The sequence below is a fragment of the Trichomycterus rosablanca genome, chromosome 4, assembly GCF_030014385.1.
Source record: "Trichomycterus rosablanca isolate fTriRos1 chromosome 4, fTriRos1.hap1, whole genome shotgun sequence".
NCBI lineage: Eukaryota > Metazoa > Chordata > Actinopteri > Siluriformes > Trichomycteridae > Trichomycterus > Trichomycterus rosablanca.
In genome coordinates this window covers 14,044,583-14,071,313 of record NC_085991.1, presented here as the reverse complement: position 1 = coordinate 14,071,313, position 26,731 = coordinate 14,044,583, and the positions used below count along the sequence as shown (strand labels likewise).

General features: G+C 38.9%; 3 non-coding genes across 3 annotated transcripts; all 3 read left to right on the top strand.

Moving 5' to 3' along the window:
- The first annotated feature begins 6,061 nt into the window (after nt 1-6,061).
- trnae-uuc (transfer RNA glutamic acid (anticodon UUC)) lies at nt 6,062-6,133 on the top strand. The gene has a single exon. It is a non-coding gene; the product is annotated as a tRNA-Glu (tRNA).
- Nucleotides 6,134-6,655: 522 nt separating this feature from the next.
- On the top strand, nt 6,656-6,727 carry trnae-uuc (transfer RNA glutamic acid (anticodon UUC)). The gene has a single exon. It is a non-coding gene; the product is annotated as a tRNA-Glu (tRNA).
- An 18,493-nt stretch (nt 6,728-25,220) lies between these two features.
- On the top strand, nt 25,221-25,292 carry trnap-ugg (transfer RNA proline (anticodon UGG)). Its single transcript has one exon. It is a non-coding gene; the product is annotated as a tRNA-Pro (tRNA).
- The last annotated feature ends 1,439 nt before the right edge of the window (nt 25,293-26,731 follow it).

Below are 26,731 nucleotides of genomic sequence, written 5' to 3'. Positions count from 1 at the left end.
TAACAGTCTCATGCCACATCATAGTTGAAAACTGGCAAATGTTGGCATACGTGCTAGAAGCATGCTCTGTTCCTGGACAACACACTGCAGACAATATCTCTTCACAATTAACCAGAATCGTGCAAGAATGGGGCATAATGGGCAAGATTCTGGCTGTAATAACCGATAATGGTGCCAACATGGTTGCTGCTGTGCGCAAAGCAGGTTGGGCACACTACCCACATTTCGCACACACTTTGAATTTGGCGGTGAAAGACTCTTTCAAGGCTCACCCTGACTTGCTTGAGATTCATAAGAAAAGCAGTGCTGTTGTTGCTTTCATTCACCATAGCACTAAAGCTGCAGATAAGCTCAAAGAAATTCAGAAGCAGCAGAACTAATTCAAGCAGTTGAGACAAGGTGGAACTCTGTTTTCTACATGTGGAAGAGACTGACTGAGCGAAAGGAGCCACAGTCCTCTGTCTCCTTGGAAAGAGCTCACTTTGTTCAAGTGAAGAAGAATGGTCTGTCATTAGTCTCTCCATCGATGCACTGAGACCATTTGAGGAAGCAACCAGGGAGATATCAACTGAAATGTGTGTTTCAATTTCAAAGGTGCTTCCCCTGGTGTCACTGCTTCTCAGAACCATTAAACCTTCTAAGCACCAAGGTAGCAAGCTAGCTGCTGAGCTGTCAGTGCAATGTCACCATCATTTTGGGGCTATTGAAACGTTTTATGGTCTTGCTGTCAGCACCTACCTAGACATTAAATTTTGCGTGACTCTGCAAATGTTGAGCCTGTAAAAGCTTGACTTGTCACCGAAATGCAGTCAGTGAGTCAGACTTCAAGATCTTCATCATCTGCTCCAGCTCCTCCAACTACTGTAAGCTCATCTGCAGGTGCTGCTGCATCCCCACCTGCATCAAAAGGTGGGATATGGACAGAATTTGACTCTCAAGTCCTTGCATCTCAGCAGCATTGGACAACTGGCACTGATGCCCTAATTGAAATGCACAGGTACTTCAGAAGAGAGGCTAATTCCTCAGGATCAGGATCCACTACCCAGTAGCAAACTTGCCAAGAAACACCTGGGAGCGGTTGCAACATCAGTGCCAGCCGAGAGGATTATTTCAAAAGCAGGACAGTTCCTAAGTCACAGGAATGTGCAATAAAAGCAAAAAATGTGAACATGATACTGTTCCTGAATAAAAACCTCTAACCAAAACCTCTGTTCTGCACAGGGGGACAGGACCCACAGGGGGACTTCTGGGAATATTTCTTTGAACTCAAGGCTTTCAGGGTTGTTTAGTTATTTATACTTTATTTAATTTTTGTACCTGAAAAAAAAAAAGAATTTATTTTAAATTGTTCTCGAGTGACACTTTTGTGCACTTTATTTATTTAAGAAAAAATTCAGACATGACAATGTATGAGGGAAAATAGTTTTGTTACTGTTCTATTGTTTCTGAACAAAAATGTTAATTATGATAATAAAGTATTTTCTATTTACCTATAAACTTTGCCCAAATTCTGTCCCAGATTTAAACTAATTAATAAACCAAAGGAAAAAATCACAAAAACACTTAAAGATCATGAAAATTCATTCAGATTTAGCAATTTGATGATGCATCTACCTTAATTATTAAAAAGTATCAGTATCGGTATCTGCAATACTGGCCTGTATTTATATGGTATCGGATCGATACCAAATTTTGCAGTATTGCACACCACTAGTGTGTAGATGTTTTACACTGATCAGCCATAACATTAAAACCACCTCCTTGTTTCTACACTCACTGTTCATTTTATCAGCTCCACTTACCGTGTAGTTGCACTTTGTAGTTCTACAATTATTGACTGTAGTCCATCTGTTTCTCTAAATACTTTGTTAGCCCTCTTTCACCCTGTTCTTCAATGGTCAGGACCCCCACAGGACCACTGCAGAGTAGGTATTATTTGGGTTGTGGATCATTCTCAGCACTGCAGTGACACTGACATGGTGGTGGTGTGTTAGTTTGTGTTGTGCTGGTATGAGTGGATAATACACGGCAATGCTGATGGAGTTTTTAAACACCTCACTGTCACTGCTGGACTAAGAAAAGTCCACCAACCAAATATATCCAGCCAACAGCGCCCTGTGGGCAGCGTCCTATGACCTGATGAAGGTCTAGAAGATGACCAACTCGAACAGCAGCAATAGATGAACGATCGTCTCTGACTTTACATTTACAAAGTGAAACAACTAGGTAGGAGTGTCTAATAGAGTGGACAGTGAGTGGACATGGTATTTAAAAACTCCATCAGCATTGCTGTGTCTAATCCACTCATACCAGCACAACACACACTAACACACCACCACCATGTCAGTGTCACTGCAGTGCTGAGAATCATCCACCACCCAAATAATACCTGCTCTGTGGTGGTCCTGACCATTGAAGTACAGCATGAAAGGGGGCTAACGAAGCATGAAAAGAAACAGATGGACTACAGTCAGTAATTGTAGAACTACAAAGTGCTTCTATATGGTAAGTGGAGCTGAAAAAATGGACAGTGAGTGTAGAAACAAGGAGGTGGTTTTAATGTTATGGCTGATCGGTGTATATCCACTGTATATTGCTATGCCTGCATGTAACTAGGCTTGTTTTTGTACAGTATCATTGGATTTCCTGTGACTGTGGGCTGCAGAGCACAGTAGTAGAGAGCAGAATCTGATACTGCAGCAGAGGAGATCTTCAGATCCACTCGATTTTTAGCTTCATTTATTTTTGCAGAAAAGCCAGAATCTTCAGCTTTATTATATTCATTAACCAAAATAATAAACTCTGGTCTGAATGTGGAGTACTGACGATACCACAGCAGGTAATTATTTCCAGCAGATCTACTGTAATTGCAGGATAAAGTGACAGAGTTTCCCTCCAAGACATTTTCAGTGGTAGAAACTGATTTAATTGTCTGTGAGGAGATATAACCTGTTAAAAAGAAAGAGAAATGTTAATGTAATTAAGTGTTAACATTGTGGATATCCAGACCAGTAATGTGAGAGGAAACCTTGTAAAGATCAGATCAAACCATCAAATATTATTTGAAGATACATTTTAATTTATATTTTAAAGTTTAGATTGATTAAGTAATGTTCTGCTAACAAATATGTATTAACAAGTATAGTTTAAAACATGGTAAATGTGATGTTATTTCTTACCTGTAACAATGGACAGAAGGAAAACAACTCCAAGCAGTGACATGACTGAACTGCAGAACCATGAAGCTCAAAGCCTGCTGTAATACATGAACCGTTTCCTCTCTGTAACTTCCCTTCCTAACAATACAGCAGTTACAGTGTTTAATAAAATGTAGATGGAGTCATGGAGCCATCATGTGTTTACTTTCTCTCTCTACATGTGTGTGCAATTGTACAACTGATCATTTATGCAGTTATTTACTTCTTTCTGTCTGCAGAACTGCTTTATAAGCTCAATGTTTTGTATATTTCTGTATAAAGTCTTGTGACTGACAGTTGTGTGTGTGTGTAAATTCCAGATCAGCAGTTTCTGACATGCTTAATTACACATCCGAGCTCCAACAACCATGCCAACAATGCCACTGGACATTTTTTATTACATTTTATAAACATTTATGTTTGACGTGAACATTAACTGAAGCTCTTCACGTTTTTATGATTTCATGCATAAAATAGGTTAAAAGTGGTTAAGGTACTGGACTAGTAATCAGAAGGTTGCAGGTTCAAGCCTCACACTGCCAAATTGCCACTGTTGGGCTCCTTAGCAAGGAAGGCCCTCAACACTTAATTGCCTAAATTGTATTCAGTCATAATTGTAAGGCGTTTTGAATAAAAGCGTCTGCTAAATGCTGCAAATGTAAATGTCAGGCACTACACTTATACCACAGTAAATATTTTGTATGAAAAAACACCAGTCTGTACATTTGGATTGATAATCTAAATACATAAAACCCAGTAATGATGTGATTTTAAACAGGTGATGTCAACAGGTGATGGTAATAATTATTTTGTCAACAAATGTGTGAGACTATTAAATGCTTAAAATCAATAATCCTCAAAAACAAAGGATTTGCATATTTCTCCCTTTACAGTGCATAATATCATTAGACAATTTAAGGAATTTGAAGGAATTTCATCCCTCAGGTGTGATTAAGAAGCCAAAATCTAAATGTACTGTGTAATTATAGACTGATATGAAACATTCCTTCTGTTTTAAAGATTCTAGAAGAAGCAACAATTACGCTCGTACCTGCACAGAAATAATATTCATGGAACATTTTAATCAGGAAAACCCAACCATAGTACTAAAACTGCATTAATTAGAATAGTGAATGATCTTTAATATTAACTGTTTTCCTGATGTTTATGCTGAAGATGAGATTTTTTTCAGGGCTGGTGCAAGTTGCATAATCGAGGCATTTTTGAACACAGCTTTGGTTGCACTCTGTACAATAGTGCTGAATGAAACTCATAATAAGTCTCTAGTAAGCCACACACAGGAAGTGCAGATACTGCAGCATAACTACACACATCATCATTTACATTATCTATGTATGTCTATGTATGTTCACTGCTGGAGACTTATGGGCTGTGTTGTCTGTCAGTATGTAGAAGATTTTTATTTCATTCATTTTATTTTCATCAACTGCTTTATCTGGTTGTTTGTGATGGGCCCAGTTCCATCAGAAAAGGCAGGAATAGTCTGGACAGGGCAAATCTATTGCAGGGCTTCAGCCAACCTCAATATAGTTGATCACATCTGCGTAGATGCCCGGCAAGCCAATAGCACCAACAGAGATTCAAAGCCAGATCTGAACTTGTATGTATTTAAACATAGAGTGTCAGCCACTTATTTAATTTTCTTTGATTTTCTGAGATTAGGTTAGCATCTTCGTTGTGATGGTAAGAATAAGATGAACATGATTTATATTGTAATGGAAAACCTAGAATCAAGTGTTTAGTGAGCTAAAAAAGTCCACATTAAGGTTTTACAGAGAAAAGAAGGTTTACCAAACCTGCTATCGGTGGCCAGGTGCTCTATGCTTAAACTTAGTCATGGAAGCACCATGCTATGGGACGTGCAAAGCTTGTGAAAATGCAGCCAAGAAGACTTGCAGCTGTGATTGCTGCCAAAGGGGCTTCTACTAAGTCTCGAATAAAGGGTCTGAATACTTGTGTGAATACAATATTTCAGTTAAAAAAAACAATTAAGTTTAGATTGGTGGCTAAATTGGATCTTACATCTATTTAAAATTAAATTCTCAACACAGAAAAGTGCACTAAATGGGGTTCAGTACTTTCTGAATTGATTTTAAATGCTCTAAAGATTTTGTTTCCAAACCTGAGGATGATTACTGGTGGGTGGCTTCTTTACAAATAAAACATTCAAAGGTTCTCTTAAAAGTCATCTTTGTGTGTTTATTGTTAAGCTTATCTATGTTAAATTTAAGAAAACGTATGAAGGTTGGTGTTAAAGATGGTGTTAAACTGCCAATCAGCAAGTGCAAACTAACAGTTTCATTTTAACATTTGTATTTGTGTCTATGTGCATCAAAGCCTGGGGGCCTAGAACTGAGTACGTCCGTCGAGCAATACATCCTAAACGGACCATACGGGTGTCAACATGGTGCATGGAAGCTCTGACATGCTTATACACCCTTAGTCCTCTTGCTTGAAGAAGTGCATTCACCATTCAACATCCAGAGTACACTGTAAAAATATAGAGTACACATTTAAAAAATATAAACTAAAAACAATTACTTTAAACTTACTGTGAAATGTTGCAGCAGTTACATGTTATACAGGACTTTAGAACATATATAGATCTTTATAAATGCAGTATATTAATGTAATATTTTGAAAACATTTTACAATAAGAATAAAATATTACACCACCTCTGACTGATTCCTTTTTTATTATTTATTCAAACCAAAATATGCATACAAATTATTTTAAAAGAATTAAAAGCACATTAAAAGAACTCATAAGGAAGGGCTTTGAAATGCTTCAGCATACTTTTCACACTTTTTTTTTAAATGTAAAGCCCTTCAGCCCTTCAGTTTCCCATATGGTCTAGCGGTCAGGATACCTGGTCTTCACCCAGGCGGCCCGGGTTCGACTCCTGGTATGGAAATTCGTCTTCATGATAGCACTCAAGCAAAACTTTGCCTATTAGTTCCTCTGTGCCATGTTGCTGTAGCTCAGAAGTCTTGTTCTGTTGGGTCTATGACTGCAGTCTATCAGGGAGCAGTAGACGTGAGCTGGATGTGGCTGCCTGTTGGAATGGCGTGATCGTGTAGTGGTTAGTACTCTGCGTTGTGGCCGCAGCAACCCCGGGTCATGGGACGGTGTTTTTGTATGCTGTGCTTCAAAGTTTTCCATTCTCTCATTGGTCAAAAGACAGAAATGAGGCCGGAGCTTCAGGGAAGTCACAAGTGCAGTCCCTCAGGGGCCAGTGGCGCGATGGATAACACGTCTGGCTATGGATCAGAAGATTCTAGGTTTGACTCCTGGCTGGCTCAGTTACCTTGTGCCTATTTAGTCTTTCTAACTCCTTGTGTATGGTTCTCGGTACCTCAGATCCAACAATGCAGTTCTTGTCAAAGTGAAAATAAGTGACTGATGCTGGTGTCAGCCAATGGCAAGCTCTTCAGTTTCCCATATAGTCTAGTGGTCAGGATTCCTGGTTTTCACCCAGGCGGCCCGGGTTCGATTCCCGGTATGGGAATTTGTCTTTATGATAGGACTCGAGCAAAACTTTGCCTATTAGTTCACCTGTGCTGTAGCTCAAGAAGCTTGTTCTGTTGGGACTATGACTGCAGTCTATCAGGGAGCAGTGGACGTGAGCTGGACGTGGCTGAACATTGGAATGGCATGATTGTATAGTGTTTAGTACTCTGTGTTGTGGCCGCAGCAACCCCAGTTCGAATCCGGGTCACGGCAGGGTTTTTTTGTATGCCGTGCTTCACATTTTTCTATTCTGTCCTTGGTCAAAGACCGGAGTTTCAGGGAAGTCACAAGCGCAGTCCTACAGGGGCCAGTGGCGCTCAGTGTCGTTTATGTTTGGGGGCCTTTTTGGGGACCTTGTCCAATCATGTTTCAGTGTTCCCCCAAGAATGGGCAAGAACTGGCCAATCACAATCCTCATTATTTTAGTTTAATAAAGTTTAGATAAGAAAAGTAGCATACAGGACTCTGTGCAGATCCAGGCTAACTCAGGTAGAAAAGCACTTCATTACCCATAATGCAATCACGCTGCAAACTACAACTACGGGTTGCCATGAAGGAAATGAAGAAAGCAGTGACTGAGGCCATGAGAGAAGTTGACCATATTACCACCACCACCGACTGCTGGTCTGCCAATAGGCAGAGCTTCTTTGGTGTTACTGCCCATTGGATTGACCCTGACAGTCTCAAAAGATGCTCGGCAGCCCAAGCCTGTAAACAACTGAGAGGTTCGCACACTTTTGATGTGTTGGCATCCATTCAGAGTTCGAAATTCGAGGCAAGATTCTGAGAACTCCAACAGACAACAGCTCGAACTTCATAAAAGCTTTTCAAGTTTTCGGTGAAAATGAGAACAACAGTGTAGTCAAAAGTGATGGTGATGCATCTCAACCAGGTGAGGATGAAGAGGATGAAGAAGGGTATGAGGAATCGGAGTTTGTTGATGTGTCGGAATTTCAACTCCCCAAGCACCAGCGCTGTGCTTGTCACTCACTCAACCTAATAGCTATGGTTGATAACATGAAAGCAACATCCACCAAGGTATACAAGAAAATGATCCATTTGACTTTTGGCAATTGCAATGCACTTTGGAACAAATGTGGAAGATCAACACTTGCAGCTGAAACTGTTGAAGATGTTTGCTCCCTCCAGCTGCTGCGCCCTAATGCTACCAGATGGAACTCTTTATTCCTGGCAGTGGAAAGACTGCTGAGGATAATCAAAGAGAAGGGAGAGGGGGCTATCAGAGTCATCTGCACAGACTAAAAGGTTCCAAGAATTATGTATGTTTTATTATTCCTTCAAAGAGAGCTATCTTGCGTAAAGAGGTAGAGTATCTGATGCAACATGGTTTTGCCGTCCCAAGTGAGAGCCCGTGGAGCTCTCCCTGTCTGTTAGTGCCAAAAACTGATGGTACGTATCGATTCTGCACAGACTATAGAAAATTAAATGCTGTTACAGTGTCTGATTCCTTTCCCTGTCCCAGAATAGATGGATGTATAGATACCATTGAAGGAGCCTCTTATGTGAGTAAGCTGGACCTTTTGAAGGGATACTGGCAGGTACCACTGACCCCCAGGGCAGCAGAATTGTCTGCATTTGTCACCCCCGGCGACTTCCTCCAGTAATTTGTGATGGCATTTGGCTTGAAAAACGCTCCAGCAACATTTCAGAGGTTGGTAAATACAGTCTTGGCAGGAGTACCTCATTGTACGGCATACTTGGATGACTTGGTTGTATATTCCTGTGACTGGTTAGATCATGTACATACTCTACGTCTGGTTTTTGAGAGGCTACAAAAAGCAAACTTAACGTTAAACCTAGCAAAATGTGACTTTGCACATGCCACTGTCACATACCTAGGTATGAAAGTTGGTAAGGGACAAGTGTGCCCTGTTGATGTTAAGGTAAAGGCTATTGTGGAGTTTCCAAGCCCTAGTACTCGGCGAGAACTTCGCAGATTTCTAGGCATGGTGGGTTACTATAGAAGTTTCTGCAAAAATTTTGCAGATGTGGCAGCACCTCTCACGGCATTATTGAGTATAAATAGAGTTTTCAAGTGGTCGCAGGAAGCTCAGAAGGCTTTTGAAAACATTAAAGCACTTTTATGTTATGAACCGGTTCTGGCAGCGCTGGACTGCTCAAAGCCATTTAAGTTGGAAGTAGACGCCAGTGGTGTGGGCGCCGGAGCAGTTTTGCTACAAGAAGTCGAACATGGAGTTGACCACCCTGTATGTTATTTTTTCCGCACGTTTAACAAATATGAGCTGAACTATTCAACTATTGAGCTGGAGGCCTTAGCATTAGTGCTGGCTTTACAGCACTTTGAGGTGTTTGTTGGGGCTAGGCCTACCCCTGTAGTTGTATATACTGACAATAACCCTCTAGTTTTTTTAAACACAATGTACAATCAGAATCAGCGACTGATAAGGTGGTTCCTGATCCTCTAAGAATACCACCTGGAAATTGGTCACAGGAAAGGTACGGAAAATAAAATTGCTTTCAAGATGTTAATGGCCTGAGGGTTGGTCTTTTTGAGGCTGGGTGTGTTACGTGCCCAGGCACGTATGGGTTTATTTTATTGTAAAATGTTTATGCTTCATGGTTACTGACACTCTTTCTATCCAAATGCATGAGCCGCTTTTGGAGATTGACATGTCTGACGATCCGCAAATCAGGACAACACTGATGCGGTCATATAAGTGACGTGAGAATGATGCGTGGCGGAGAGAAAGAGCGAAGAGAGAAAGCAGGCATTTTTTAGTTCATATGGCGTGTTGCCGTGTTTTTTTTTTGTTAATCGAAAGCAAATACTCACCCTGGAAGAAATCCCTACTGACGTTCTGACGGCCAAGTCATTCAGATGTTGTATATTGCGCGAGTGGTGAGAATTTTCTGTTTTTGTAGAGAAACGTGTTGCTGTCAAGGTGACATAATGTCCCAGCATGTTCATGGTTAGTTCAGCAAGACAATCCCAGGCCTCATTCTGTATGTGCTACAACTGTGTAGCTTTGTAGACTCTGAGTGCTTCTGTTTAACTGGCCTGCTTTTATTTCAGATTATGCTTTTATATCTTATTTATATATTATTTATATAAATTATTTAAATATTTGCAAAGCTGCAACAATTAGTATTTTCAGTTTCCAAATCATTATTAAGTGCAATAAAGTGTATAAAATGTGTCCCATTATTCTTAAATGCAGACATCAAATTTTTATTTAATTAATTAATTTAAAATTAATTAATATACATGAATCAAATTTTTATACTTAAAAATAAAATGCCATAAAATTGGTCAGTATAAACATCTTTGTATTCTTGTTTTATTGAAATCTACAAACAATCTAAACTTTTCATAAAATTGGGTTTGTATTTAGTATAAATAATATAAATGTATAAGTTTGTCGTAAATCTAAAAAAAAAAATAAACGATGCGATTCTCAGTCTGTGATCTGTACACACAGGTTTTTGTACAACATTGTGGAGTTTCCTGTTACTGTGGGCTCCATGGCACAGTAGTACAGAGCAGAATCTGATACTGCAGCAGAGGAGATCTTCAGATTCACAAGGTTTTTTGTTCCATCAACTGTAGCTGATAAACCAGGAATGCTAGAATTCTGCTGTGATCCAAATGCACCGATAAGAACAATAAACTCTGGTGTAGATCCAGGATACTGACGATACCACTGCAGATTATTTGCACTCTGATATTTACAAGAGAGAACAATGCTGTGACCTACTGCTGCATTTAATGTATCATTCAGTGATGTTATTGACTGTGCCAAACTCTTCCCTGCAAATCAGATAAATATGTTATATGTGATGTAATAAATGTTGTAAAATAAAGAAAAAATAGCTGTTGTTATTTAGTCATACAGTAAAATTAAAACACATTGTGTACTGTGACTGCATAAAATATAATGACGTACTTACATTGTATAGATAAGAAGAGAAGAAGAGAACACAGGAACATCATGTTTGCATTGTGAGAAGTGAAGGAAGGACGGGGTGATTGTATTACTTTACAGTTCTATACAAACTCCTCCTATATTCAATTGATATGAGTGGGGAATGAAAGCAGAGCTTTACATTAATCACTCACAGCCATACTAAATATTTTAACTAAATACACTGTATTTTTTCACATAGATAAAAACATTCTATCTAATTACATTATATACATTTTTGTCTGTTTAGCATTTGCATTTTTTTATCAGAGAAGATCAGAAGTGGAAGTGGAAGAATCTAGTCCAAATTTATATGTAGAAAAATACTTAAATGATATATGATTGTACAATTACTTTACCATTATCTTACTGTAACCCAGTGGTTCTCAAACTTTTTTTGTCACGCCCCCCTTTGAAAGATGAAAATCTGTCATGCCATCCCCCCCCCCCCCCCCCAAAAAAACCCCTGACAAAATAGGCCAATTTTAACTGTGTTGAAATAACTTCAAACCACGTTTGACATATCACTGAACTGCTCCTTTAACCCTTTAAAGCCGGCCCATTCAAATTTCGAAACAATAATTTCGATGGCTTAAAGTCTTATATCTCCGCCGTCCAATCACTGATTGTAAATCTGAAAACTTCCCCAGGTAGCTGACAACCCAGGCTAAAAGACAATATCATTGGTCAAGTGGTTTATGTCGTGGCTGGTTTGCATATTTAATGAGAAGGAGGAGAATTTATTTTTTTCATTCGCCCCGCCTTCACACGGACGCAGCTGAGACAGTCGACTGGATAACAACACAGAAAGAGAAATTCTGTCAGTGAAATAAGGTAAGATTTATTTTAAAACTGTTTATTAGTGTTATTACTTTTCATTTCTACTCAGAAAACTTGGCTTTAATGGTAAAATTTTAATATTATTAGTGCTTACGCCTTGGAAAGGCTGAGGTGTTTTTGAGAGCTGCGTTCTAAGTTTAGTCAGTCAGCTGCACAGCTCTCCTTTCTGAATCGATTGTAATGTTTTTTATGTCCATCTAGATGGAAATAAATACGTGTGGAGAGTTTATCAGATACCTTTTTAGTCTCGTTTGTTTAGTAGTTTGTAAAGTATGCAGCAGTTTTACACAAATAAGGTAATAGTAGTGAACCAAGCTAAGCTAAACTACCGGAGCTGTGTGTTGCACTCTGCAGCCATGTGGTTTGAACAGGCTGCTCGACTAAGTCCAAAGTTAGATTTTATGCATGTAATCTTGAAATCAGTTATAGCTTACTTGTTTTACTTCAATACTGTCTAAAGTCTGCTTAGAAATCACCTTAGCTTTGCTCATAATAACATTTATTTTGCATTACATGCATTTAGCATGACTGGCTAAAGTAAGTTAGCTGAGGCAGAAAGCATAAAGGTGGATAACATGTCAGTCTGGGCAATTTATAACCTTTATTTCCATGGTATATTTTATCTGTGGTAATTTGTACTTATAACAGAGAAATATTATTTTATCTATAAAATATTTCTGTGAAATTTGCATCATTTTCTAAAAAATTGCTGCATTTATTTGAAAGAGACTAAAGTATGCTATGCTACCATATATAGGTGCATATAGGTAGATAACATGTCAGTCTGGGCAATTTATAACTTTTTTTTTACCACAATATATTTTTTTCTGTGGTAATTCTTACTTGTATCAGTGAAATAGTTTTATCTATAAAATATTTCTGTCAGATTTGCATAATTTTCTAATGTATTGCAAGAGGTATTTGAAAGGGACTAAAATATGGTATCAAACTTTTTTTTAAAGCTTTTTTTGAAAGCATACAGGTGCATAACATTTCAGTCTGTGACTATTTACAACATTTTAAAATATAACCATAGCATCAAGTTTTGTCTTGTAATTATTGCTCCTCTTAGATAATTATTGTTTTATGTGTAAACCATGTGCCAGATTTGAGAAACTTTTGTCATATGTATTGGTTCAGTGTACTTGAGTTTACTTCAAAACATGAGCCTGTGGACATTAGCTTCTCTGACAAAAACATATAGAGTATTTGTGATTGAATTCTACATATATGTAATTATTTTTAAAATTACATCACTGTCACCGCCTTTATTCAATGTAATCTCTTTTCTTTTATTATTCTGAGATGGATGGAGACAAGGCTCAATATGCACGCCTTATGGAGTCTCTGAAGAGAAGACAGCGGCTAGGCCCTGACGAGCTTAGGCTTATTGCTGAACATGACAACGATGAAGATCATGAAGGCATGACCATTGAAGAGGAGGACTTCATGGACATGGAGCTCCTGGATGAAGGGGAAGAAGAGGATGAAGAAGAGCAAGATGAGCAGAGGGATCAACCAACAACCTCCTATCGGTAAATACATGTATTCCAAGTGTGTGTATTTGTAAATGTGTGTGTGTACATATATGCTGACAAAAAATGTCAGCATTTGCACCCACACACACAATCAGGGCTGCCAACAAAAGTTAAAATCAACAAAAGAATACAAACTCAGATTATGATTTTTACTAATGTTTGTTTTCTTTTATGGGTTTGGTTAGTCTTTCTTGTCCCATGTCAGGTAGGAAGCGGAAACGCTTCCCTGAATCTGTATCCTTTCCTTCCTATGCTGATGTAGACACAGAAGCACCAGAGCCCATACCATTTAATCCCTCTCATCCAGTAGGCATAGATCTGGGAAGTGTGCATAGGGCTGTACGGTCAGCCACAAGTACCTTGCGTGAAATAGACTTCTTCAAGTTGTTTTTCACGTACACCATTGTTGCTGAGATTTGCCAGTTTACAAACTCTAAGGGGTGGGAGCTTGTATTGAATAGGCCGTCTTATGCAAACCATCATGGGGCATGGGAAGAAGTGACCCCAGATTAATTCTACCGATTTCTTGGGCTCCTCATTTACATGGGTTTCACGTCCCTCCACAGCATTCACAGATATTGGGGAACCAGATCTCTTCAGGGTTCATGGGCCAAGTTATTCATGTCCCGTGACCGTTTCAAGGAATTGATGGCAGCCCTCCATGTTGTAGATCCTGCCACAGAAAATAATCTTGATTGTCTTAGGAAGTTGCGTTACCTGATGGACCACCTCAAAACCAAGTGTCAGCAGCTTTTCCAGGCTGATGAATATCTGAGCATAGACGAGAGAATGGTAAAATCAAAAGGTCGATCAGGATTCAAGCAGTATATGAAGGGCAAACCTACTCGCTGGGGTTTCAAATTGTGGGTCATTGCAACTTCAGATTCGGGATATACCTTAGACTTTGATGTATACACAGGCAGTCTTGATGGGCGCATAACTGATTTGGCTATAAAAGTGATCGAAGTCCTTGTGCAGCCATTTAAAAATCAAGGTCACACAGTTTGGTTTGACAACTTCTATACATCACCAACTGTTATGGTCCGACTTAAGGAGTGGGGAATCAATGCTTGTGGAACATGTAGGATTAATCGTAAGAAATTCCCAGTGGATTTCAAAGATGTCAAGAAATGGGAGTGGCAAGCTAACCGTGGTGATATGAGGTGGTGTAGAATTGATGGAAATGTCTTAGTTGTTCAGTGGAAGGACACAAGAGCAGTTACATGCCTCTCTAATTTCCACAATGCTAATGATTCATCAGAGGTTTCTAGGATGGTAAAGAATGGTGCCACGTGGGACAGAAAAGTAGTCCGTCAACCAGCTGTAGTAAAGGACTACAATAAACACATGGGAGGTGTTGACAGATCTGATCAAATGTTAAACACATCAGTCTGCTTCAGAAAACTCAGAAGTGGTGGAAAACACTTTTCTTCCATTTTGTGGACATAGCCGTTGTTAATAGTTTCATTTTGTTTCAGGACTGGCATCATTCCAATCCAGCTCGATTTTATTTAGAATTATATCACTGAATGTTAAAGTAAAACCGAAGCCAGATGCTCTGCACTACGCTGCTCTGCTTCTTGCTTCTTTTGCTGCAGTGTTCATACAGATAAAAAATGATAGAGACGCCCTCTAGTGACCGGGAGCACTTCCGTTGTGGAAATGTATTTGTGTTTCCTTAATGTTGTTGTGTTGTCATTTTTGTATTCGTGTTTCCTTAATGTTGTTGTGTTGTCTTTTTTGTATTTGTGTTTCCTTAATGTTGTTGTGTTGTCCTTTTTTTATTCGTGTTTTCTTAATGTTGTTGTGTTGTCCTTTTTGTATTCGTGTTTTCTTAATGTTGTTGTGTTGTCCTTTTTGTATTCGTGTTTCCTTAATGTTGTTGTGTTGTCCTTTTTGTATTCGTGTTTCCTTAATGTTGTTGTGTTGTCCTTTTTGTATTCGTGTTTCCTTAATGTTGTTGTGTTGTCTTTTTTGTGTTCATGTTTTTCCTTAATGTTGTTATGTTGTCTTTTTTGTATTCGCGTTTTTCCTTAATGTTGTTGTGTTGTCCTTTTTGTATTCGCGTTTTTCCTTAATGTTGTTGTGTTGTCAGCTTTTGTTGGTTGTGTAAATGTTATTGTGTTTTGATTCAGCGGGCCACCGTAGTTTTGACCTTGGTCTGTTTGTTGTATATGTCAAAACAAAGTACCAGCAAAAGTACAAGATGTTTAGTGCATAGCTACTATTAGCATGTCGGGTGGTGGTGGGTTGGAATCCTCTGAATAAATAAAGCTGCACACTGGAAAAATGTGAACGTTTTCTTATACAGTGTTCAATATGTTCTCCAGCTTTTTACACTGGCAGCATCTGCATTCCACTAACAGGCTAACACATCCTCTGTTTGGGACAGAGTTTTGGAATTTATTTGACTAGGCGAGAAGTACAGACGCCTTGGAAGTAGGGGTGGAAACGGTTATGTCCAAGTGTATGAGTGATTGCATGAAACATAATGAGATGGACTTACATTGTATAGCTGAGAGGAGTAGAAGAGAAAACAGGAGCATCATTACAAAACAATCAGTTTATAAGGTTGTTATGGGTGTTAAATATAAAGTTTTGTTGAATAATACAAGATACTAACAATCAGAGACAGCAGGTGCTATTTATATTGTACTGTGTGTGTGAGTGTGTGTGTGTGTGGTTAACTGATAACAAGCTGTGGGAATAAATAACTTTGATCTTCTGAACTTCATATATGTGAGTTTTTGTACAGCATCTCAATAGTTTTTTATCACTGGGCTTCTCTAAGAGCACAATGATAGAGAGCAGAATCTGTCAGCTTTACATTGTTGATGGTCAGTACAGTGGTGTCTCCGGTTGTTTCTGTCTTTAATCGAGGATCATCAGGAGTGCTCTCAGCTGAACCAACTTTATACAGTAAAAACTGTGGTGCGCTGTTAGGATTTTGTTTGTACCAGTAAAGCCAAATTCCACTGCTGCTTGACTCATATGAACATTTTAGTGTAACAGTCTCTGTTTCTTTTGCAGTAATGTTGGAATTTATTGGCCAGATTTTATCTGCAAAACCACCTGTAAAAATAACAGAGAAAATAATATAAAAATGTTGTAATATTAAACTAAGATTTTACATCTTAATAACATGGGTTTTATTTAGAATGATAATAAATTACCTGATGCTACAGTAAGAATCAGTGCTGTGTATCTCCCAATGTGCAGTAAGTTACATAGTGGAGCCATTTCTGATCACAGCTTTGTGAGGACTCTGTATAATAGTGCTGAACTCATCACATGAGGAAACAAGTCTCTAGGAAGCCACACACAGGAAGTGCAGGTGTTGCAGCAACTTTATACACATTATTATTGTACAGTATCTATTCTTTATCAAAACACTGATGGAGACCTTTAAAGTTACTGTGCTGTTATTAGTCAATACTTCAATAATTGTACAGGATACAGTATTTCTTTGGGTCATTCAGTAGCTGCACTGCAATAAAAAACATTATAAACAAAAATATTAGTTATATTAGTTTAAAACTGTTAGCAAATTAGGTCTGTAAAGATCTGTAAGACCGAGTGCAGAAACTCAATCTAAACTCAGCACAGAAACTCACACGTAAAGAAGAAATCTTATGTGAATCCTGTTTGACTTTGTGTGATAAAGTTCTTAAGAATCTTAGTATGAAAGTAAATTAAATAAAAAGGAAGTGAAATGAGGTTTTGGAATTGCAGGTGTGCCAATATTTTGGCCACGACTTTAGTTACAGTCAAGCCGATAAGTCTGCACATTCCTTCTCACCCCTTTCACCTTCTCCACAAGATTCTACACAATATAACCCACAATGACAAAGTAAAAGCAAATTTCTAGACATTTGCCCTAATTTATTAAAAATAAAAATGTAAAGCATCATATGTACACAAGTGTGCACACCCTTTGATATGATTCACACCCAATTCTTCATCCTGCTCCTCCACCATGGCTCTCTCACCTCTGTCCCCGGCTCCTTTAACCATCAACGAGCGGGACGTTAACAGACTGTTTAAGAAACAAAAGCTGAGAAAAGCTCCTGGGCCAGATGGAATCTCTCCATCCACCCTTAAGCACTGCAGCAATCAACTGGCACCTACCTTCACTCACATTTTTAACAGATCATTAGAACTTTGCTCTGTTCCTTCATGCTTCAAAACATCGACCATCATACCAGTCCCCAAAAAAACGAACATTTCTGGACTGAATGATTACAGACCTGTGGCCCTGACATCTGTAGTCATGAAGGTCTTCGAACGCTTGATCCTAGCCTACCTGAAGACCATCACAAATTCTTTACTGGATCCCCTGCAGTTTGCATACAGAGCAAATAGATCTGTCGATGATGCAGTCAACGTGGCCCTGCACTTCATGCTACAGCATCTTGACAGTCCTGGAACCTACGTTCGAGTTCTGTTTGTGGACTTCAGCTCGGCTTTTAACACCATAGTGCCAGAGCTGCTGCAGGTCAAACTGTCCCAGCTGTCAGTGCCGGATGCCATCTGCCGGTGGATCATGGACTTTCTGACAAATAGGACACAACAGGTACGGCTAGGAAAACACACTTCAGACCAGCGGAACCTAAGTACTGGTGTACCACAAGGCTGTGTGCTTTCACCCCTTCTCTTTAGTCTTTATACCAATGACTGTGTTTCTAAGGAACCAGCTGTAAAGATCCTTAAGTTTGCTGATGACAACACTGTGGTGGGCCTCATAACCGATGGTGACGAGTCTGCCTACAGAAAGGAAGTCGAGCAGTTGGTCTCCTGGTGCAGCAACAACCACCTGCTGATCAACACACAAAAGACTGTAGAGATGGTGGTGGATTTCAGGCGCAACGCTCCCTCCTTACCCCCCCTCACAATTAATGGCTCTATGGCCTTAGTGGTGGAGTCACTTAAGTTCCTGGGCACCACCTTATCCAGGGACCTAAAGTGGGAAAAGAACACACTCTCCATCGCCAAGAGGGCTCAGCAGAGAATGTTCTTCCTGAGACAGCTGAAGAAATTCAACCTGCCACAGAGTCTGCTGATCCAGTTCTACACAGCAATAATAGAGTCCATCCTTACATCGTCCATCACCATCTGGTTTGGTTCCTCAACATCACATGAACGAGCCAAACTCCAGCGTATAATCAGGACAGCGGAGAGGATCATTGGATGTAGTCTGCCAACGCTTCAGGACATTTACAACAGCAGAGTGCTGAAGCGTGCCGGCAAAATTACAGCAGACGCCTCTCATCCTGGACATCACCTTTTTCAAACTCTTCCATCTGGCAGAAGACTCAGGACAATAAAAACAAACACATCCAGACAGCTTTTTCCCCAGAGCTGTAACACTTTTTAACCACAGTTGTTCTCTTGGGTAAATGTTGGTAAATACTGGTTAACAGTCCGTGTGCTGTCAGGTCTGTTAAATATGTTCTATGTTACATGTCATACATGTGTAATTGTCTGTACTATTATGTGTATTGTTTGTACTACTATGTGGACTGTTGTGTGTATCATTGAGTGTATCACCAAAGCAAATTCCTCGTATGTTTAACATACCTGGCGAAATAAAGTGATTCTGATTCTGATTCTAATTTTGTTTTCACTGATACTGCTTGAGATGTTTCTACAATTTAGTTGGAGTCCACCTGTGGTAAATTCAATTGATTTGACATGATTGGGGATTGCCAACACCTGCCTATATAAGGTCCCACAGTCGAGAGTGCATATCAGAGCAAACTCCAAGCCATGGGGTCAAAGGAATTATCTACAGAGCTCAGAAACAGGATTGTGTCAAGGCATAGATCTGGAGAAGGGTACAGAAAAATTGTTGCAGCTTTACAGGTCCCAAAGAGCACAGTGGCCACCATCATTCGTAAATGGAAGTTTGGAACCACCAAAAATCTTCCTAGACCTTACCGCCCGGCCAAACTGAGTGATCGGGAAGACAGGCCTTGGCCAGGAAGGTGAGCAGGAACCTGAGGGTCACTCTGACAGAGCTCCAGCGTATCCTTGAGGGGATGGGAGAAACTATCAGAAGATCAACCATTCAGGCAGCACTCCACAAATCACACCTTTATGGTAGAGTGGCCAGACAGAAGCCACTCTGTAGTAAAAAGCACATGACAGCCTGTTTGGAGTTTACCAAAAGGCACCTAGAGGACTCTCAAACCATGAGAAACAAGATTCTCTGGTCTGATGAAACCAAAATTGAACTTTTTAGCCTAAATACCAAATGTCACGTCTGGAGGAAACCAATCACCGCTCATCACCTGGCTAATGCCATTCCTACAGTGAAGCATGGCGGTGGCAGCATCATAATGTGGGAATGTAAGACTGGGTAAAGGTTTACCTTCCAACATGAAAAGGACTCGCAAAAAGCACACAGCGAAAATAACAAAGGAGTGGCTTTGGAGAAAGTGTGTGAATGTCCTTGAGTGGCAGAGCCAGAGCCCAGACCTGAATCCAATCAAACATCTGTGGAAGGAGCTGAAAATGGCTGTGTACCGACGCTCCCCATCCAACCTGATGGAGCTTGCAATGATATGTCAAGAAGAAAAGGCAAAAATGTCCAGAAACAAGTGTGCCAAGCTCGTAGCTTCTTTCCCAAGACGCCTTGAAGCTGTAATTGCTTTCAAAGGTGCATTAACCAAGTATTAGGCTAAGAGTGTGTACAGAGATCAGATACAGATGTTTTCATTTCGTAATTATTGGTGATTGTGTTTAGATGTTTGAGGCATATTCATATTTTCAGCATTTAGCAGACGCTTTTATCCAAGGCGACTTACAGTTGTGACAGTATACAGTCTAAGCAATTAAGGGTTAAGAGCCTTGCTCAAGGGCCCAACAGTTGCAACCTGGCAGAGGTGAGGCTTGAACCGGCAACCCTCTAATTACTAGTCCAGTACCTTAACCACTAGGCTACAGCTAGTGTTGATACCAGTGAAGACTACGAACTGATCCATCATATGTACAGGACAGTGTGATGTTGCTTGCTTCAGGTGAAGAATAGCTGGTTTGATCTGGTTTAATGCTCTCAGCAGCTTCTGATATAAAACATTATAACAATTTATAACATTTAGTTGATACCATATTAAACACATTTTTCTAAATATAAAATTTATGCTTCTAATAGTAGAAAATTAATACAAACATATTTAAATATGATGCATATTGTATATCACTTACCATTATCATCAACAATAATGAAAATGAAAAAGAGGAGGAACATCATTGTGCTGCAAACATCATAAAACATTAGTTCTCCTGGAAACAGTGCTGTAAAAAAGTATTTGGTGTTTTCAGCGTTTCCCTATACTGACTGAGATTTCTCCAGATTTTTCCAATCTTTTAACAACTTTATTAATGTTTTGCATTTTAAAAATTAAATACCAACTAAAGAAATAGATTTCTTTAGTTGAAATCAGATATTAAAGTGCAAACATTATAAAATATCAGGTGTATTCAATTTTTGTACACAATGTCACTTCTCATATGTACTAAACATATTAAAACATTTACACAGAGAAAATTCCATCAGTTAATCAGGTAATCATTATTTTGCTGAACAGAAAATAACAACTGACAGAAAATATATTTACAAGCAACTCTTAGAAATTCTTGGTGGTTAGTTTTGGTGACTGAAGGTTGTCCTAAATACAGTGCTGTAAAAAGTATGTTCCCCCTCCCAATGTATTTGTGCATATTTGTCACATTTATAGGTTTCAGATCATTAATTTATTCATTATTTTGTTGTACAACCACTTTGTCTTTGTCCTGGTTGCAGTGGGTCTGATTCACCGGAGCACCTGGAGATAAACCCATGCAGGCACAACGAGAACATGCAAACTCCACACCGAGAGGACCACAGCCACCCAGCTGGAGAATCAAATCCACTGTCACCCCATTTTAGGTTTGCTTATAAGTTGGAGGAGGTTTTCTTCATGATGCTTCCACAACTACATTTCACTGTAGTGATGGTGATGGTTCTTTGAAGTATAGTGTAAAAAACACACGTTAAAGTTATTTCTCACCTAAAAGAATATTAAGAAGCGAAAGATGAGCAAACAGTGTCATGGCTAAACCTCAGTATGACATTGCTCAGCCTGGCATCATTTCTTTTGCATTGAAACCATTTAACTTGACTTCCTGTTTAAACTGTGCAGCTGTTTCTGTGTTTTGTATGTACTGTAGATGATTCTGCCCTCTTGTGTGTCATTTTGTGAACAGCGTTGCTGTGTGAATAATTCTCTTTTCACATGTAGAAAACACTTCACTACTTCTTGTGGTTTGTGTTGGTTTGCAAGTCCTCACATTAATTTTAAACACAGAGATTTAAAAACACACTCCAGTAGTTCGGGGCTAACAGACTATTATGCACAGGGCCTGAACTGATTACCTTAATCAAACTACACAAAGCATGTAAACCTGTATTATCTCATGTCCATTGTGGAGGATGTGAACGCCTTTAAGCAGAGAGAATCAGAGATTTTGCAGTTTAAAAGTGAAATGTGCACTTACAGTGTTCTACAAAAGTATTTGCCCCTTTTGTCAATTTGATTTTATTTAATCTTCATGTTTTTACCACCACTTTATCCTGGTCAAGGATACACGGGGCAGGGCGCCACTACATCACAGGGCCTCGACCACCCCTCAGACATAGCCAGTCATATCTGTATGGAGACACAAGAGCATCTTTGGTCCTGTTGTTGAAAAATAAGGTGAGATGATAAATGAAAACAAAGATTACAGTTGACTGGATTGGAGGATTTATTGCCATGATTGTAGGTTCTTACAGCAGTGTATCTGGAGAAGAACCAGTGACAGATACTATGGCCATCTCTTTACACTGCTCTGGTCACATGACATTGGGTGTTAGACTTTGGAACCTCAATTCTGTGCTAAGTGTGGTTTCTTATCTAGTTGCTACAGCTTTACGACAGCTTAATGACAGACATTGCTTATCTCTGTATTTTAGTCTCCCAGCCTCACTTCAAGCAACCACATAAGGATTTAACAACTATAAGTATTTAATGCACAAGCAGCAAAATACTAATATTCAGGTGATATCAAACATAATATCTCATTTTTCCATAACATTCCCAGCAGTTGTGGACTACTGTAATTTACCACTCCACCACCCAATCTTGTTTTTAAATAAACATTATATTTATTAAAGAAAAACATTGAAAAAAAATAATTGTGTAAAATAGCAATTATATATATACACCAATCAGCCATAACATTAAGCTTCCAATCCTGATTAACAAAGTGGCAGGTGACTCCTAAGTATGCTTCAGTGGCAATACTTGTTCAAGCATCTGTGGTGAGTGTGATTTTTTATGTAACATTTTTAAGGTTTGTTTTTTACTCTCTCAAAAGTGACCTCATACTTTTCCTCCATTAAACCTGTACAGGAGTTTATACCATGTAGGAAATGTGTTGATCATCTCACGGAAGCCTTGTCCTTCCACAATCATATCCTTGATGATTGTTTGGAGGATGCTACATGTATAGATATGTAAATATGTTGTGTAAAACCTGTAAATAAATATTAAAACTGGTGTACTGTACTACTGGGGAGAAATTTCATTCACCTGTGTGGTGGAGGAGATGATTTCTTGCCGTGATGGTATAGTGGGGACTCTATTACACTTTTACAGAGTCTGAAGCACTGCTGGTGGCTACTGGAGCAGCTCTGGTGCATAACTAAGCACTAGAACTTGCATAAGCATAAACCACTAAGAAAAGGGCAAGAACAAAGCAAGCCTCCCAACACAATCAATCCTATCACTCATGGTCTTGATACACTTCTCGCAGGAATAAACAATCAAACCAGACTTTTGGTTTTCCAGATTTTGTCCGTTGAATCTAAAATACGTTAAATGAAGGTCAGTTAAATCAAGGTTTCACATTAAAGAATAAGACATTCCAAGATGATGTTTTCTTATTACATTTTAGGCTAGTAATAAAAACAGAAAACTCATCTTTATTGTATTTTATAACTAATGTAAAGAAATAATAAAGGGCAGTAATATTTATGTTTTAAACATTTAAACATTTTCCTCTTCATAAAACAGCAGAACAGATTAAATGTAGATGTTTGGTTTTTGTACAATATAGTATGATTTGCTGTCACTGTGGGCCGCAGAGCACAGTAATAGAGAGCAGAATCTGATACTGCAGCAGAGATGATGTTCAGATCCACTCGATCTTTAGCTTCATTTATCTTTACAGATATTCCTGGAACTGGAGGATTAGCTTTTCTTTCAAAATTACCCTCAGTAATCAAAATGAGGAATTCTGGTCTGGATGTTGAGTACTGACGATACCAGAACAGATAATCATTAGCACTAACACTACTGTAATTACAGGACAGAGTAACAGAGGTTTTCTCCAAGACATTTTCAGTTGGAGAGACGGGTTGAACGTCTGCTGCAGAATTATAACCTGTTTAAGAGAGAAATATATATTAATTTATTCTTTCTTTCTTTTAATGTTTCAGTCTGAACTGTAGTGTAAAAATGATGCAGAAAAAAGAACGACAGGTTAAATTTATATCTTACCTAAAAAAATATGAAAAAGGCAAAGACGAGCGAACAGTGTCATGGTTGAAGTGCAGTATGACTTTGGTCAGCCTGCAATCATTTGTTATGCATTTGAACCATTGAACTTGACTTTCTGTTTAAACTGTGCAGCTGTTTCAGTGTTGTGTAAGATGTACGTAGATGATTCTGCCCTCTTGTGTATAATTTAGTAAACAACGTTGCTGTGTGGATCATTTTCTTGTCACAACATGAATGGAAAACACTTTACTACTTTTTGTGGTTTATAAGTCCTTACAGTCCAACACAAGGCTTCCCTAGTGACAAAATGTACTTAAAATATACTGAGATTTGTCCAGTGGCGTAACTAGGAGCTCATGGGCCCCAGTGCAAAATACTTTTTTGGCCCCCTCAACAAATTTCATATACAGAAACACATCAGTAAGTATGTTTTCATGTATACAAAAAACATGATATGCTATGATAAAAGCAGTGTTTTGTAATGTTTATGTAGTGTGTTATAACTGCTGTGTAGTGTTCATGCATTGGCTGGATTTGTGTGTATTTTGATGGCAGTGTTTGGTTTTGAGAAAAGATAAAATAGTTTTGAGTTGATTGTTTGATTTTGCAAGACAAGTCAGAGGTTTTGTGAAAGTAGCTTGCATTTTGGGTTTTGTGTTTAGTGTTTTGAGAAAAGGAGAGGACATTTCAGGAAATGTGTATTAGCAATTTAGAAAAACTGTAATAGCCAGCCTCTGTAACACAGATGGAAACTCTGCAGACCTCTTTGTGTGGCTAGATATATCTTGGAGGTTTTAAACAGTTGCCTTACATTCACATTGCACTGGCCATAATTGTCTCAGCTTTTCTGGATAAGCTTCTCCACCTAAGGAATATCTTTACTATCTGAGTAGGTACAGTACATGGGTTGTTCCATTAAAAAACCTAAGAAGGGTTTTACTAAATGATTCAAATGGAAATGTTGATGTTGCCCACAGTTATGCACACTTTCTGCCAGGTGCATCAACAAATGAACATTAAAAGAAACATTAGCAGCACCAAATAGTTAAACACAAATGTGTGAAGAGCTTGTTTTGTCATATCTAATTGACTCACTTTGATGGCATCCTGGAGAAGAATGTGCAGTGCAAAAACTAATAAAAATAGCCAATATTTATTCTTCAATTTGTTCCATTCACTTGCTTTCCAATATTTTTGGTCATTGATTGACCTTGGTGCCTTTATGACCTCTACTGGTGGTTTAATAGAAAGCAGTTGCTTGTCTATAATGCTGTTTTTGTGCCCAAGTACCACCAGTCTTTCTCATTGTGCTTACTGTCTAAAATGAGAGATGCAAGCTGTCTAGTGGGTCATAAGCAGACACTGTCTCTTCAAAATGTAATCACAGTCTACAATTAGAAATCAAAGGTGGCATTAAATTGGTAAACATGTAAAGCCTGTCTAATTACATGGGGTTACAAAGGGACAGCACAAAGCTTTCAAATGCTTCCTAGTCCTGACAGTTGACTAATTAAAATATTTTTTTACTATTTGGAGCCTTTAAATATTATTCATGTTTCAACTCCTTAAAAAAAGTTGTTCCTGCTGGCTCGTTGGTCTAGGGGTATGATTCTCGCTTTGGGTGTGAGAGGTCCCGGGTTCAAATCCCGGACGAGCCCTTATTTTGTGGAATGCTTCGCTGAACTATACAAAAACCTTATCAAGTGTCCCGTTAAAATCTAATGATCAAACAAAAATGACACATGCTGATACACTGGTAGAAGTTGAAGAAGATTCTAGAATATCTTTGGGCAAATTCAAAGCATTGAAAATGTTACAAAATCCAAACAGCAAGGAGCAAGAAGTCAACATGACAAGATAAAATATCATGGTAATGTAAATGTTGTAAAATCTCTTGTATAACTAACAGATTAAAGACAGCGTCACAACGTTTGTATTGTACAGTTTGGGTGGATAAACATGATACATAACATAAACAGTGTGAAGCATAAAGTCAGTGGGACTGCACACAGCTCCTGTCAAATGCTTCCAAGTCTTTTAATCTGACAAAGCAAGTCTTTAATGACACCTCATGCTTAAACTGTTAGAAATGCTTTAATGAAGCTCTGCATTGAATTTTGTTTTGTCATGAATACACTTCCCAGTGCAACCGGTCAACATGATTTTGACACTAAGCCATGGAGGTCTAGGGGTATGATTCTCACTTCGGGTGCGAGAGATCCCGGGTTCAAATCCCGGACAAGCCCTCATTTTGTCAAATGCTTCGTTGAACTATACAAAAAAACTTATCAAGTGTCCCGTTAAAATGTAAGTACCTAAAGCAAGTACCTAAAAAGCACATAGACAAATTTGCACTTGCATTGAGACAAGCATTTAGATAAATTAAAACGATGACAAAAATAATGTTTGGAAAAAGACGGGTTGCCATATGATCCCAAGAACATCATTTTGTAACAGGGCAGGTTGTGCCTCACCACTAAGGTGCCAAGTGTAGCCCTGCACCTGCAAGAACTGAAAACGAGCCCAATTTACAGGATGGTTTATCCAAGGTAGAACAATACTGTGGCTAAAACGACAAACAGGAAACAGGATAAATGGAAACAAAATAACAAATGAAAGACACAATCATATTGTAATGAATAAGCAGCACTCCACCCCACCAACTGGTGCAACCCACACCAAACATGGGACCTGATCCAGAAAGAATCATGATGCCTCTGGGGCAGCGCGCTTGTCCATAGAGTTTATATTGTGTCGGGTAAAAAGTGCCAAGACAAGCACAAGACAAGTCTACATCTGTACAGGTGAAAACCTGAACCAGATCAAGCCTGGCATCACTGGTACAGGAGAAAGTATGACGCTAACAGAGGAGCCAGCAACTCTGTGAGAAAGAGAACATGCTAAGTAGAAACACTTCTATTTGTCTGCCTGTAGTTCCGACCTGTACTCAGTAGAGAATGTGTGTTTTTAATGTTGTGAGAAGGAATGGCAACATTACAAAGTGGTAAATGCTTTACTGGCCCAACAACGTGTTGCAGGCCTGAAAAGCAGGAATGAATGTGCACTAATCACTTAATACTCAGTGTCCCATCATTTT